Source organism: Oncorhynchus kisutch, linkage group LG18 (assembly GCF_002021735.2).
Source record: "Oncorhynchus kisutch isolate 150728-3 linkage group LG18, Okis_V2, whole genome shotgun sequence".
NCBI classification, from domain to species: domain Eukaryota; kingdom Metazoa; phylum Chordata; class Actinopteri; order Salmoniformes; family Salmonidae; genus Oncorhynchus; species Oncorhynchus kisutch.
Genome location: NC_034191.2, coordinates 71,627,707 through 71,639,368, shown reverse-complemented (window position 1 = coordinate 71,639,368; position 11,662 = coordinate 71,627,707).

Sequence of the window (11,662 nt, the reverse complement as noted above, 5' to 3'; positions counted from 1 at the left end):
AGGTCCTGCTTGGTATATAGGTCCTGGATGACAGGAAGCTTGACCCCGGTGGTGTACTGGGCTATACGTACCCTCTGTAGCCCCTTACGGTCAGATGCCGAGCAGTTGCCATACCAGGTGGTGATGCAACCATTCAGGATGCTCTCGATGGTGCAACTGTAGAACTTTTTGAGGATCTGGGGACCCATGCCAAATCTTTTCAGCCTCCTGAGGTGGAAAAGGTTTTGTCGTGCCCTCTTCATGACTGTCTTGGTGTGTTTGGACCATGATAGATCGTTGGTGATGTGGACACCAAGGAACTTGAAACTCTCGACCCGCTTCACTACAGCCCCATTGATGTTAATGGAGGCCTGCTCGGCCCGCCTTTTTCAGGTAGTCCACGATCAGCTCCTTTGTCTTGCTCACATTGAGGGAGAGGTTGTTGTCCTGGCAACACACTGCCAGTTCTCTGAATAGCGACAATGTTTAGTACAATCTGGAATATATTTGATTTCAACAGTTTTAGAACTGGAACAAATATATAGAACATTTGTATTTGTTTCTGTAGACCATTGTAGGCCATGCAGCATGCAAAATGATACAATACAGAAACACATTTGGTCTTCAGACAAGCTCCCTCAAAGAGACACGTACAGTTGAAGTCGGAAGTTTACATACACTTAGGTTGGAGTCATTAAAACGTTTTTCAACCACTCCACAAATTTCTTGTTAACTAACCATAGTTTTGGCAAGTCTGTTAGGACATCTACTTTGCGCATGACACAAGTAATTTTTCCAACAATTGTTTACAGACAGATTATTTCACACCTCTTTGCTTGACATCATGGGAAAATCAAAAGAAATCAGCCAAGACCTCAGAAAAAATATTGTAGACCTCCACAAGTCTGGTTCATCCTTGGGAGCAATTTCCAAACGCCTGAAGGTACCACGTTCATCTGTACAAACAATAGTACGCAAGTATAAGCACCATCGGACCACACAGCCGTCATACCGCTCAGGAAGGAGACGCCTAGAGATTAAAGTACTTTGGTGCGAAAAGTGCAAATCAATCCAAGAACAACAGCAAAGGACCCTGTGAAGATCCTGGAGGAAACGGGTACAAAAGTATCTATATCCACAGCAAAACGAGTCCTCTATCAACATAACCTGAAAGGCCGCTCAGCAAGGAAGAAGCCACTGCTCCAAAACCGCCATAAAAAAGCCAGACTACGGTTTGCAACTGCACATGAGGACATCGAACCTGGGTCTGTAGTGACACCTCAAGCACTTACTGAAGAAAACACAAGATTACAAACTGCATGATGTATCGCAAAAACAGCTACATGTAGGACGACATTTTGAAGCCCCACATTAGATTCCAGCATTACCACACAGGATTACCTGGTTTCATAAACAATCCAAATATGCTGTTATGATGATTGTCTGGAGTGAAAGAACAGTGTTAAAACTAGGACATCGCCCCATTTGGCATTCTCTGGGGACCGATCTTCCCCAGTGTGACAGTGACAGACTGGGGAAAACAAACACCCCCACAGGGCTTGCATACCACAGTGTTTCGACTACTGACAAAGATACAGTATACTGAGGACACATTCACTCTCCTAATTCTCTCTCCTACGGTGTACATTTTAGGACAACAAAGGGTGAGACTGTGGGTGTCCTAAAATATACATCGCTCTTCCCACAAAAAAATAATCTCCCCTTAAATTCCTTCAGAAGAAGCCATGGGTTCAAATAGTCATTTGTGTCTTTCAAATATGTTAGCGGTGCTTGATTGAGCTTCTCCGAAACGACGGAACCAATGGAATAGTCTCAAAAGTGCAAATCCCGCCATATCTGAAACTCTAGACTAGGCTTTAGCAGACCTTCAAAGTATTTGAAAGAAAACAAATACTATTTGAACCCAGGTTTGCTCAGCAGGCCTATAGTATCACAGAAGGCTTCTAGTATCCACTGATCCAGGTTAATTCGACAAAAGCAATGTCGCAAAAATAATCATTGCGACGTGTGATGAAAACGGCGGATATAAGAGAAATGTTCTACAGATCTGTAACATTTATATCCGTTCGACAGGGGTGGATTTTTTTCTCTTTATTGAGTCAAATTATGATTGAAACGGTGTTTTTCAAATAAATTGTTATTGGTGAATACTTTTGAAGGTACACTAGGCACGTGATGTCATGACATAACTTTCACGCCACATTTAATTCTAAATGCCTACTGTTTGCAAAATAAAAAAATTTAACTATAAAAACAATGTTTCTTTGCAGCACAATGATTGTCCTGACTTTCAAGAATGTCTGAATTGCTTCACCTAGCTTTTCTGGTTGACTGGAAGGTTTCATCGTCCAATCATTTTTTGATCTACAGGAGTGCAAGTCTCACCATGGCACGGACTAGCCTAGGGAGCCTACTTTCGCACATGAGAATTATTCGAATATGGCCAATATTAGTCATTTATTCCATTCTATCCACGTTGAGTTTCGCGGGCTACCTGAGACATGAAACAGATAGGTGGGAGGGCATACAGACTGTTGCCAATTTATTCACACTCAATGTGCCTAAATGTGTAATGGAAACACTACATTTTTATTCAACACTAGGTGTGTAGTCATTACGTCCTGACGTTTTTATCAACATTTAACTAGGCAAGTCAGTTAAGAACAAATACTTATTTACAATGACGGCCTACCCCAGACGACACTGCCTTAGACCGCTGCACCACTCAGACACAAGATAGTTCAAATGGAAACGCATATTGGCAGGCAATTGTCACATTTAGTTTATCTAAATGTCTACATAAAAATCACTGGACAAGTTAATGGAAACATAGCTAGAGCCTTTGTTTTGTGTTTTCAACTGATGTTCTCATCTTCCTAACGAGAAGGGTTTCATACAGTAGCTGCAGAAAGAAAGAGAGCCCTAAAGCCACACCATTTGATTAAACAACAAACACCAGTCCATTTTGCAGTCCCTCTATCTCATGTTGAATGTCAATGAAGCACTCTATAGCGCGTTGTTCAAGGCCATCACATCAGTTCAAGTCTGAGTCTCTTGTGTCACTTTGATTTGGCGTTATAACATGTTGGGAACTGTTTGTGTGAAACCGATTGGGTCTCATTTTGAAGAGGCTCGTTTGAAATGTAGCTACGCTACGGTATTTCAAAGACTATACCCACCTTTTACAGTTGGCACAACTTTGGTTTTAGAAGAGGGGGGACATTATTTTTATTCATTTTTCATCTAGTCGGATGAACACTCCAAACAGCCTACCGGACCACTCGGCGGTGTCCGCATGGTTCTAAAGCACACTGTTGCCTTGTTGTGTATCACATTCCACATATCACATTGGGGGGGGGGGGATGCAATTTCCTAAGCCCTGGTTAGGTGTTTAGTAACGATCAACTGTAACTTAGAGAAGCGTCCTCTAGAAGGGGTGCATTCAAGGCCGACATTGTAGAATTGTTAGTGGTGTGTGTGTGTGTGTGTGTGTGTGTGTGTGTGTGTGTGTGTGTGTGTGTGTGTGTGTGTGTGTGTGTGTGTGTGTGTGTGTGCGTGCGTGCGTGCACACCTGTGCATGTACAGTTTGCCTGAAGACCCTGAAGTAATATACAAAATCCTCTTGTTCTGAAGCCTCAATTCCCTCCACCACCATCCAAATAATATTCTTCCTTCATTTAGATGCATCCCACGGTCAGGTGAGCTTTCATAGTGTGACAATCCTAAACAAATGTTCTTCTTCAGGAATGTTTACAATCTCATCAGACCATGTTATGATAGCGTGGGAGGATATAGATATGTATTAAGGACCCTCTGGTGGATAGAACAGAAACAAGCATCTGCAGATCCAAGGCCTTTGGTTATGATAAATCAACAATCCCAATCATCTGAAGAGTATTGTCATGGCTAACGTCGTTTTGAGCCTTGAAATACGAGCGGCTTCTAGCCAAAAGCTAAAAGAATTGGATAATAGTTTGATAAGTATATTTGTTCATGTACAGTATATGCCTTGGGAGAGATTCTGAGTTTGAAATATTAAGTATTTCCCTTTGATTCATTTGGTGGGACAGTATGAAAACATATTTCTCTAATTCTGCACACCCACAATCATTTCAAGATATGCATATTAAAGTGAAATGTAATTTAAGCTTTAGACAAATATATTTTCATAACATTCCTCCAATGATTAAACATAATCATATAAACAACAAGAGAAGACTCAAAACCATATCTGAGTGATGAAAGCGGTGGGTTGTTTTGCATTTCAAAAACATTCCCGGACACCATATTCTATTGATGACAACTGTGCATACAATTCCCAAAGACCCTGGCGTGACAGCTTTTATTTCACGGCTGATAAATCTCAATCTGTACACGTTGCAGTAGAAAAAGCAATATGGCACTACAGAAAGGCATCTCCATAAAGTAGTTTTTTTGCTGGCAGGATTTGTGCCAGACAGAGACAGAGAAATATAGTAATAAAAGTAGTAGAGTGTGTTATTTATATACATTAGCATTGATATTCAACCACCACACAGCAAGGACAATGCTTTGTAACAGAGACAAAGTAACAGAATGGAGCTTGTACTACACATTAAATCAGTCCAATGGGTCTTTGGGTATGAATCTAAAGGCATAAAGGTGTGAGTGAAATGATCCACTTGTATAATGAAAACATCGACAATGTTTTCCACTCACTGAAGTATGAGTTCAACAAAACATTTTTGTTTTGTTAAATGACCTTATAGCCATGTAATTAGCAAAGTACTTATTATGGTCATGAAGCTTGAATAAGGTTTTAATGTCATTAAGTATGATTCATGTTATTGGAGTATGATCACGTTTTAAATTAAGGACATAGTCCCAGAGGCGTAATTCCATGTTGTGATTATTTATATTTCTCCAATGCTGTTTGCATATAACAACTGGGACGCCATCAAGCCCATCCCAACGGGTACTAATTTTAATATATCTTTTGACATCAAATAAATGGGATATTATGTGCTTTCAATAATAATACATGTGCTGGAGGTTTGTTTAATAATAACAAATTAAAATGTGGAGTCAGGTGAAAGCTTGCTGCTACACAGACATATTAGAAGTCTGCCTGGAATGGCTAAAAGGGCAGGGTTTAAACTTTTGGGGACATTTGATTGGTTCCAATGCAACAGACAAGCTCAACCAAGCACAGCTAAAGTATTGCAATTATTTAATTTGAACCCAGATCCGGAATTCTTAAACATTTCATATAATACAACTTGTCTTCAGAATGCATCACACTGCTATTATGAGAGGATAGAATGAAATATACAGACCTGACCTTATTATTATATATTATTATTCCATTACAATATTATTACACTTAGGGGAATAAGGAATGGGATTTAATGTCACCCACTGATGAACATATATTTTGAAACACCCTGTGGAAAAAACAAACCTTCAAAACAGAAGCAGAATGAAACAGCTCTATTTGAAACTAAAATCCCTGGCCTTAGGCTAGCAGACAGACTGACAGACAGACAGAGCGCGAGAGAGAGAGAGAGAGAGATTCACTACATGGCCAAAGGTATGTGGACACCCCTTAAAATGAGTGGATTGGGCTATTTCAGCCACATTCGTTGCTGACAGGTGTATAAAATCGAGCACACAGGCATTAGATTTCCATAGACAAACATTGGCAGTAGAATGACCTGTACTGAAGAGCTCAGTGACTTTAAACGTGGCACCGTCATAGGATGCCACCTTTCCAACAAGTCAGTTCATCTAATTTCTGCCCTGCTAGAACTGCCCCGGTCAACTGTAAGTACTGTTATTGTGAAGTGGAAATGTCTAGGAGCAACAACGTCTCACAAGCTCACAGAACGGGACCGTCAAGTGCTGAAGCGCGTAGAGGGTAAAAATTGTCTGTCCTCGGTTGCAACACTCACTACCGAGTTACAAACTGCATCTGGAAGCAACGTCAGCACAATAACTGTTTGTCGGGAGCTTCAGGAAATGGGGTTCCATGGCGGAGTAGCCACACACAATCCTAAGATCACCATGCGCAATGCCAAGTGTCGGCTAGAGTGCTGTACAGCTCGTCGCCACTGGACTCTGGAGCATGCGTTCTCTGGAGTGATGAATCAAGCTTCACCATCATTCACCATTTTCCAGGAGAACCCTACCTCCCCGAATGCATAGTGCCAACTGTAAAGTTTGGTGGGGGAGGAATAATGGTGTGAGGCTATTTTTCATGGGAAATATTAACGCTACAGCAGACAATGACATTCTTGACGATTCTGTTATCCCAACGTTGTGGCAACAGTTTGGGGAAAGCTCTTTCCCGTTTCAGCATGATAATGCCCCGTGCACAAAGCGAGGTCTATACAGAAATTGTTTGTCGAGATCGGTTTTGAAGAATTTGACTAGCTTGCACAGAGCCATGATCTCAACCCCTTCAAAAACCTTTGGGATGAATTGGAACGCCGACTACGAGCCAAGCCTAATCGCCCAACATCAGTGCCCAACCTCACTAACGCTCTAGTGGCTGAATGGAAGCAAGTCCCCGCAGCAATGTTCCAACATCTAGTGGAAAGCCTTCCCAGAAGAGTGGAGGCTGTAACAGCAGCAAAGGGGGGGACCAACTCCATATTAATACCCATGATTTTGGAATGAGATGTTCGACGAGCAGGTATCCACATACTTTTGGTCAAGTGGTGTAAATAATAATGTATTTTTCTGTTTTGTGTATGTATACAGATGTAGGATCCTATTTTGAGCCAGTCTCCTACAGCAGGAAAATAATCCTGCAGCAACAGGAAATGATGTGGATTATAATTAATGGACATTTTTGTAACGGTTGATAGATTAGGGAAAAAGAAGGGAAAAAGAAGTCTGAAATTTCCAACTCTTTTTAAACCTCAAATACACATCTACACGTTTGAAATGTCCTGATCTCCTGCAACAGGGTGATCAAATTTAGATTCTACATCTGTAGTGTTCTAGTCACCCTCTACAGCTGCTGTTTCTTAATGTCTGGCAAAGGCCAATCTGTTCCCGAACTCGGTCTCATAATTGCTGGAGGAAAGACATTTGGTTTCATGGAGCGTAGGATAGAAGGTAGAATGAGATCGTACATACAGTTGTGGCCTAAAGTTTTGAGAGTGACTCAAATATATATTTCCACAAAGTTTGCTGCTTCAGTGTCTTTAGATATTTTTGTCAGATGTTACTATGGAATACTGAAGTATAATTACAAGCATTTCATAAGTGTCAAAGGCTTTTATTGACAATTACATGAAGTTGATGCGAAGAGTCAATATTTGCAGTGTTGACCCTTCTTTTTCAAGACCTCTGTAATCCGCCCTGGCATGCTGTCAATTAACTTCTGGGCCACATCCTAACTGATGGCAGCCCATTCTTGCATAATCAATGCTTGGAGTTTGTCAGAATTGTGTTGGTGCCGTTGTTTGTTCGTGTCTGTGTTCCTAGGCAAAATTGTGAGTGAGCCCACTCCCTTGGCTGAGAAGCAACCCCACACATGAATGGTCTCAGGATGCTTTACTGTTGGCATGACACAGGACTGATGGTAGCGCTCACCTAATCTTCTTCGGACAAGCTTTTTTCCAGATATCCCAAACAATCGGAAGGGGGATTCATCAGAGAAAATGACTATACCCCAGTCCTCAGCAGTCCAATCCCTGTACCTTTTGCAGAATATCAGTATGTCCCTGATATTTCTCCTGGAGAGAAGTTGCTTGTTTGTTTTCGAGATTATCGTTTCCCGGATTCGACCATATTAATGACCTAAGGCTTGTATTTCTGTGTGTTATTAGCAGTCTGACTGAGCGGTGTTAGGCACCAGCAGGCTCGTAAGCATTCATTCAAACAGCACCTTTGTGCGTTTGACAGCAGCTCTGAATCATTGCGCTGTTTATGACTTCAAGCCTATCAACTCCCGAGATTAGGCTGGTGTAACCGATGTGAAATGGCGGGCTAGTTAGTGGGGTGCGCGCTAATAGCATTTCAATCAATGACTTCACTCGCTCTGAGACTTGGAGTGGTTGTTCCCCTTGTTCTGCATGGGTAACACTGCTTCGAGGGTGGCTGTGTTCCTAGTTCGAGCCCAGGTAGGAGCGAGGAGAGGGACGGAAGCTATACTGTTACACTGGCAATACTGAAGTGCCTATAAGAACATCCAATAGTGAAAGGTATATGAAATACAAAATATATATAGAGAGAAAGAGAGAAATATAGAGAGAAATATAGAGAGAAATATAGAGAGAAATAGTCTTATAATTCCTATAATAACTACAACCTAAAACTTCTTACCTGGGAATATTGAAGACTCATGTTAAAAGGAACCACCAGCTTTCATATGTTCTCATGTTCTGAGCAAGGAACTTAAACGTTAGCTTTCTTACATGGCACATATTGCATTTTTACTTTCTTCTCCAACACTTTGTTTTTGCATTATTTAAACCAAATTGGTTTAAAATAATATTTTTGCATTATTTAAACCAATGTTTCATTATTTATTTGATTTAGATTTTATAGATTTTATTGATGTAATATATTAAGTTAAAATAAGTGTTCATTCAGTATTGTTGTAATTGTCATTATTACAAATAAAAAAAAAATAGTCCGATTAATCGGTATCGGCTTTTTTTGGTCCTCCTATAATCGGTATCGGCGTTGAAAAATCATAATTGGTCGACCTCTAGTCTGCATGGTTCATTTCAGCCCCCAAAGAGACATGAAGAGTCAAAGTGGTATCCATTTGAAACTGCCAGTCACATATACACATCTTAATTTCACAAATGAACTTTTAACAAGGCTCACCTGTTAATTTAAATGCATTCCTGGTGACTACCACATGAAGCTGGTTGAGAGAATGCCAAGAGTGTGCAAAGCTGTCATCAAGGCAAAGGGTGGCAACTTTGAAGAATTTTTGTAACACTTTTTTGGTTATTACATGATTCCATATGTGTTATTTCATAGTTTTGATTTCTTCACTATTATTCTACAATGTAGAAAATAGTAAAAATAAAGAAAAACCCTTGAATTACTTGGTGTGTCCAAGCTTTTGACTGGTACTGTACATTCAGCCATGCATGTGAGCACACGTAAACACCGACAACCACTCCTTCATCTAATCTCTGGTTCTCTGGAAAATCACCATCATTGTTGTATTTGTCGACTCACCAAGCTTGAAATCCAATGACATGATGACAGATTTCTTGATTTTGCACACCCCTGGCCTTCTTCATCAGTAGATGGAAGCCACCCTACTGTATGTCTCTCGTGAATAAAGAAAGTTGTTGGACAGGTAACCAAAAAGTTGCTGGTTTGAATCCCCGAACCAACTAGGTGAAACATCTGATGATGTGCTCTTGAGCAAAGCACTTAACCCTATTTGCTCATGTAACTCGCTCTGGATAAGAGTGTCTGCTAAATAGTTTTTAAACCAGGTAGGCCAGTTGAGAACACCGTTATTTAACCAGGTAGGCCAGTTGAGAACACCGTTATTTAACCAGGTAGGCCAGTTGAGAACACCGTTATTTAACCAGGTAGGCCAGTTGAGAACACCGTTATTTAACCAGGTAGGCCAGTTGAGAACACCGTTATTTAACCAGGTAGGCCAGTTGAGAACACCGTTATTTAACCAGGTAGGCCAGTTGAGAACACCGTTATTTAACCAGGTAGGCCAGTTGAGAACACCGTTATTTAACCAGGTAGGCCAGTTGAGAACACCGTTATTTAACCAGGTAGGCCAGTTGAGAACACCTTTATTTAACCAGGTAGGCCAGTTGAGAACACCGTTATTTAACCAGGTAGGCCAGTTGAGAACACCGTTATTTAACCAGGTAGGCCAGTTGAGAACAAGTTCTCAAATTACTAACATTTTAAAATGGATTTCGATGAGTGACAGTTGAGTGACAGACCTACAACCTTTATGCGTTTTGGTAATGGAATGTGAATTTGCTATCGAGAAAAATGGTTTTGATCTAGTATTAAAAGGCTGTCAGCCAGGTCAGATGGTGCACTTCCCAGGAAGATTGATGGTAATGTTTATTACTACTATTCACATCCTGTCATATCCTGTTATTCCAAAGTGTAAACATTTTCCTAACGACCCCTTGTTCCTTGAACTACCAACATAAAGTAAGTCCTGAAAGCAAAAACTGTGGTCATCATAAAAAATTTACTGGAGGTTGGTGCCACCTTAATTGGGGAGAACGGACTCAACCTAATGACTGGAGCGGAATCAGTGGAATGGTATTAAAGACATCAAACACATGGTTTCCAGGTGTTTGATTCGATTCCATTTGCTCCGTTCCGGCCATTATTATGAGCCGTTCTCCCGTCAGCATCCTCCACTGGATTATACAGTATATGATGGTGATCATCTATAATTGATAACCTTTCCATAGGCCTCAGACCGCAGAGCGCTCCATACATATTTTAGCAACCCCTTAAGGTGATATGTCAGGTTCTAATGTTCTAACTCCTGGGACCTCTAAATGGCTTATTCCTCAACATCAAACCGATCAGGAAAACCTGTTTGTTTATCTATGCACTGCACTGCTTGAATAAGCTATACATTTAAAATGATTTATTTTAAGGTTGAAGTCAAGTACTTGAGCTGCTATCTCTTAAATAGAATTGTCAAGTAATGGACAAACTGTAAACTCTCCTTCCAGACTCACATTAAGCATCTCCAATCCAAAGTTAAATCTAGAATTGGCTTCCTATTTCGCAACAAAGCCTCCTTCACTCATGTCGTCAAACATACCCTCGTAAAACGGACTATCCTGCCGATCCTTGACTTAGGCGATGTCATTTACAAAATAGCCTCCAACACTCTACTCAGCAAATTGGATGCAGTCTATCACAGTGCCATCCGTTTTGTCACCAAAGCCCCATATACTATCCACCATTGCGACCTGTATGCTCTCATTGGCTGGTCCTTGCTACATATTCGTGGCCAAACCCACTGGCTCTAGGTCATCTATAAGTCTTAGCTAGGTAAAGCTCCGTCTTATCTCAGCTCACTGGTCACCATAGCAACTCCCACCCATAGCACTGGCTCCAGCAGGTATATTTCACTGGTCATCCCCAAAGCCAACACCTCCTTTGGCCACCTTTCCTTCCAGTTCTCTGCTGCCAATGACTGGAACGAATTGCAAAAATCACTGAAGTTGGAGGCTTATATCTCCCTCACTAACTTCAAGCATCGGTTGTCAGAGCAGCTTACTGATCACTGCAGCTGTACACAGCCCATCTGTAAATAGCCCATCCAACCAACTACCTACCTCATCCCCATATTTACATTTTTTTTTTTAAATTACTGCTCTTTTGCACACCAGTATTTCTACTTGCACATCCTCATCTGCACATCTATCACTCCAGTGTAAATTGCTAAATTGTCATTACTTCGCCACTATGGCCTTTATTGCCTTACCTCCTTACTTCATTTGCACACACTGTATTCAGATTTTCTATTGTGTTATTGACTGAACGTTTGTTTATCCCATGTGTAACTCTGTGTTGTTGTTTTGGTCGCACTGCTTTGCTTTATCTTGGCCCGGTCGCAGTTGTAAATGAGAACTTATTTTCAACTGGCCTACCTGGTTAAATAAAGGTTTTGCTTTTCTGGAAAAACTGGTCAAATGACATT